The sequence below is a fragment of the Rhinopithecus roxellana genome, chromosome 18 (genome assembly GCF_007565055.1).
Source record: "Rhinopithecus roxellana isolate Shanxi Qingling chromosome 18, ASM756505v1, whole genome shotgun sequence".
Taxonomy (NCBI): domain Eukaryota; kingdom Metazoa; phylum Chordata; class Mammalia; order Primates; family Cercopithecidae; genus Rhinopithecus; species Rhinopithecus roxellana.
The window spans coordinates 44862411-44867869 of record NC_044566.1 but is presented as its reverse complement, the minus strand read 5'-3'; the positions used below and the strand labels follow the sequence as shown (position 1 = coordinate 44867869).

The 5459-nt window shown below is 37.1% G+C and overlaps 1 pseudogene; it reads right to left on the bottom strand.

Annotated features, from left to right (window-relative positions):
- Positions 1 to 3323: 3323 nt before the first annotated feature.
- On the bottom strand, positions 3324 to 3919 carry LOC115894544 (annotated as a pseudogene).
- Positions 3920 to 5459: the final 1540 nt, after the last annotated feature.

Sequence of the window (5459 nt, the reverse complement as noted above, 5' to 3'; positions counted from 1 at the left end):
CTCTTATTCTATCATCACCAAGCAAAGTATTATTGTCTTTATTTTAACAAAGATGTAAGTTTATAAAGGATTCCCTTATGGTGAAAATTAAAGTATTAGTCCGTGGAAAAGACAGATTTTTTTTTGTTAAATATTTTTAAAGAAAGACAACAAAATTTCTACAATCATTCCATATAGGCAGTCCTTTGGACTTAAAGTTTTACAAATATTTGAAAGAAAAAGTAGGGAAAAATCATGTTCATTCCAGTCTCTACAGTTCTTTGAAACATTACGTTTAGAGTTTCTGTATCGGCTTTAAAAAGAGCTTGAAAGTTGTCACTCTCATCTTTTCAATAAGAAAAACTTGAATAAACTGAAAATTAATGACTTTTCTAGGCTTTTTCAAAGGACCAAGGTTGTAGGGAAACCTATAATTCCAAAATGAAGAGAAACAGGTACATGCAGAGAGTCGCACCTGAAGCAGAAGTCACTGGAGTGACACAATGTTAGAAACATTTAAATGGTAACTTTGATAAACTGCTAGAGACTGGGTTTGAACTAGCATAAAGTGAAAAATCTCCTTAGGGTTTGCCAAATCTCTGTGTGCTTTAGAAGATCCATTCATTGCTTTAACATGGGGAAGGGAAGAGTACCAATTGTGAATACACCCAGATCCTTCTTCATAACAAAAACCTACTTTCTAGAAGAAAAGACTTTGTGAGTCTTTCTTAGCTGGGGAAAGGGATCACTCCCACCTCAGACCCTTCTAGCCTTCCTGCCTCACCTTCCTGTCACTGGGGAGAGAAGAGAGGGAAGAAAGTCAACAGGGATAAGAGGCTCAAGGAATAGATTGGAAATATCATGTCCAGGGAAAGGAGGAGGGAAATAAAAAGCTGTAGCACTAGGAAAAAACAAACTTCTGAAAGTCACATATGAGAGATATAGTCCCACTGAGACTAAGAATTAATCTTAAGATTAAAGAATACTCGTCCTTCACACCTTACTGCTGTACCAACAAGACTCCTCTATAATAACAGTGGATTATGGCTGAAAGAGATGCAAGGGATACACTCTCTCCAAGGAGGAGTACTTAGCTTAACGCCTCATTCTTTAAGTGTGGGCTATGCTTAGGGGTTTCTTTAAAAGCAGTAGAGCATGGAAAGGGGGAACAAAGAGTAATTTTACAGTAATTCAACCTGAAGTCCACTACTTTAGCAAAATTAACATCAGCAGCGATAAGTCCTATTGGTAGTATGTACGCTTGATATAATGTGAAGAAAACGGCACTTCATCTCTGTGGTCTTCCTCCCAAAAATTCATACCCTGGCCTAATCACAAAGAAAACAGACAATGTCCAATTAAGGAATATTATACAAAATGTGTAATCAATACTCAAGGTTTTCAACATCATTAATGACAAGGAAAGTCAGAAACTGTCCACCAAACAAAGCATAATAAGATGCAGCATCTAAATGTAATGTAATATCCTGAGTGGGATGCTAGAACAAAAGAAGAACATTAGGTAAAAACTAAGGATATCTGAATGAAGTATGGATTTTAGTTAATAATACAGGCGTATTTCTTTTTATTGTGCTTTGCTTTATTACAGTTTGCAGACATTAAAGTTTTTATGAAATGAAGGTCTGTGGCAACCCTACATCAAGCAAATTTATTGGTACCATTTTTCCAACAGCATATACTCACTTCATATCTCTGTGTCAGCATTTTATACTCATGAAGTATTTTTTAACCAAGGTATGTACATTGTTTTTTTAGACATGATGCTATTGCACACTTAATAGACTATACAGTATAGTGAAAGCATAACTTTTATATTCACTGGGAACCAAAAAAAATATGTAACTCACTTTATTGTGATATTCACTTTATTGTGGTGGTCCGAAACCAAACTTGTAATATCTCTGTGGTATGCCTATAATATATTAATGTTGGCTCATTAATTATAACAAGCATACCATACTAATGTAAGATATTTATAAGAGGAGAAACTGGATGCGGGGTATTAGAAACACATTTACCCATCCAAACTGTGTCTCTGGACTCAGAGACACGAAGAATAGTGGAAGCAAGACTTAATGGTGGTCTTACAAGATCAGGTGTGTGGTAGGCAGGCACATCTGAGGGAGTTACAGCAGGTAACTTATCTCCTAGCATGCAAGTCTCTCCCCCAGTTCCTCATTGGTCTAGTACTATAGGGTTACAATCTTCCTGGATGTCACCTAAGTTTCATTATCCACCTTATAAGATTATACCCCAGTCCCTTTCCCCACTTAAGTTTTGATTTCCCAATAATGAAACTTTCTTCCCTTTTATCGGCTAACCCCCCTCTACATTCTGTCCACTTATTGTGACTTTCTAGGTGCATGAGCCGTGCAGTTTGTCACATCCGCAGGCTGGCTGCCGGTACTTAAGATTTACCATGGCTGAAAATGGACCATTTAAATGTTTTCTTACAGGGGTATGTGGAAACTCTCCATACAATTTCATAATTTTTCTGCAAATCTAAATCTATTCTAAAATTTAAAAGTTTATTAAATGCAGTATCCAGCATACCATAAAAAAGTATGAGATGTGAAAAAAGTAACATATGACTGTTAATCAGAACGTTAAAAAATAGTCAATGAAAGGAGACCAACAGATTAAAAAGTTATTGCAATTAGAATAAAATGACTTTAAATTGACTCTTATAGACTAAATTAACCTATAAGTAGGTTAAATAAATGGGAGTAAAAGATGAACAAAATGAACAAAAATGTGGAGAACATCAAAAGATAAATGAAATTCCTAAAAACTAATTCGAGTATATTCTAAGATTGAAGAACAGAGTATCTGAAATTAAGAATAAATTGGAAAGGCTTAATAGCAGATTGAACATCAGCAGAAAAGACGCATGAATGTGAACACTGTCATTTAAATTATTCATACTGGAGAACGGAGAGAGAAGAATGTTGGGGAAAAAACACAATGTGAGAGGCACATGGGCTAATATCAAGTTTTCTAACATATATGTAAATTGGAGCACATTTATTGACTTGCATAATTTGAACCAACCTTTTTAGACATAATGGTCAAGAACTTTCCAAAACTAATTTTTAAAAACCAAACCACAGAGGGTGGAACAAGATGGAGGAATAGAAGCCACACCATTCATCTCCCTACTGCTGGAACACCAAATTTTAACAACTATCTGTACACAGGAAAGCACCATCACAAGAACCAAAATTCAGGTGAACAATCACAGTACCTGGATTTAACTTCATATATATAATATACATATATTTGTAGCAGTTGTTAGCATTTAACAAACCTCCCTCCATGTGGTTTCATACCACCAGGACTCAAGCCCCACCTCCAATACCCTTAATCCTCTCCTCAGCTCTTCTGCTGAAGAATTTGGCCTTCATGATGACAGGTTGCTTTGGTAGATTTCCCTTTCCCAGAACTTTGTAGTAGCCTGATCACACCACATCAATGGTGGGGGCAGCTCCAGTTTTGTCTTTAGCATCATTCACCTGTGTCTGTACACTGATCAAAGTCCACAATTTATTGGGGTTGGCATTTGAGCAGGAGCTCTGGTTCCTCTTTAAGTGGTAATCCTTATACCAACTTTCCCAAAGGAACCTAGGTGAGGTTTGTCGAAGTTGATCCTGTGGTGATGCTTGCCACCAGCATTACTCCTGCCTCCTGAGTGCTTTTGGTGCTTGCTGATGAGGCTGTGGCTGTGGTTCACGTGGCCCAGAAGTTTCTGTGTCTTCCTCAGCCTGAATGGTATGTCAGAAACTCTTGGGTTATAACCCAGGTTCTTGATTTTTTCCAACAAACAGCATAGCCTGGAGGACACTGGGCTGTCATGATGAGTTGTCATGGATGGCACCTTGTATTCTAGTTGGGGACAGGCTGCAATGTGAAAGAGTTGCATGGTCTTACCATTTCTCACTATTCTGATGTTTTGTCACTGCTCACACACATTCATTTCTGAAGAATTCTTGGTTTTAACAGAACTCTGTCTCATTACATCTTCACATTGATATGAAAATAAATCAAGGACAAATATAGTCTTATATGACATTAAGTCATAGTTCTTAATTGTGGATATGTGTTCATCAGACTTAGCAGAGGAGTTTTAAATATGCATAACCAGACTTGAAATAAAATTCTCAGTATGGCCCAGGCACATGCGTTTTAAGCAAGCTCCGTAAATGATTCTTCTTTTTTTTCTTCAACTTTTATTTTAAGTTCCGGGGTACATGTGTAGGATGTGCAGGTTTTTCACATAGGTAAACATGTATCATGGTGGTTTGCTGCACAGATCAACCTATCACCTTGGTATTAAGCCCAGCATTCCTTAGCTATTCTTCCTGATGCTCTCACTCCCCCAACCCCACCCCAAACAGGCCCCAGTGTGTGTTGTCCCCCATCATGTGTCCATGTGTTCTCATCGTTCAGCTCCCACTTATAAAAGTGAGACCATGCAGTGTTTTTGGTTTTCTGTTCATGTGTTAGTTTGCTAAGGATAACAGCTTCCAACTCCATCCATGTCCCTGCACATGATCTCATTCCTTGTTATGGCTGCATAGGATTCCATGGTGTATATGCACATTTTCTTTATCCAGTCTATCATTGATGGGCATTTGGGTTGATTCCATGTCTTTGCTATTGTGAACAGTGCTGCAGTGAACACACGTGTGCATGTATCTTTATAACAGAATGATTTATATTCCTTTGGGTACATATCCAGTAATGGAATTGCTGGGACAAATTGTATTTCTGCCTCTAGATCTTTGAGGAATTACCACACTGTCTTCCACAATGGTTGAACTACTTTACACTCCCACTAACAGCATAAAATCATTCCTTTTTCTCTGCATCCTCACCAGCATCTGTTGTTTCTGGACTTTTTAATAATCACCATTCTGACAGGCATGAGATGGTATTTCATTGTGATTTTGATTTGCATTTGCTTTTTTAAATATGTTTATTGGCTGCATAAATGTCTTCTTTTGAGACATGTCTGTACATGTCCTTTGTTCACTTTTTAATGTTTTTTTTTTTCTTGTAAATTTGTTTAAGTTCCTTGTAGACTCTGGATATTAGGCCTCCGTCAGATAAATAGATCACAAAAATTGTCTCCCATTCTGTAGGTTGTCTGTTCACTCTGATTATGGTTTCTTTTGTTGTGCAGAAATTCTTTAGTTTAATTAGATCCCATTTATCAATTTTTGCTTTTGTTTGAAGTTGCTTTTGGTGTTTTTGTCATGAAATCTTTACCCATGCCTATGCCCTGAATGGTTTTGCCTAGGTTTTCTTCTAGGGATTTTATAGTTTGGGGTTTACATTTAAATCTTTAATCCTTCTTGGGTTAATTTTTGTATAAGTTGTAAGGAAGGGGTCCAGTTTCAATTTTCTGCATATGGCTAGCCAGTTCTCCCAGCACCATTTATCAAATAGGAAATCCTTTC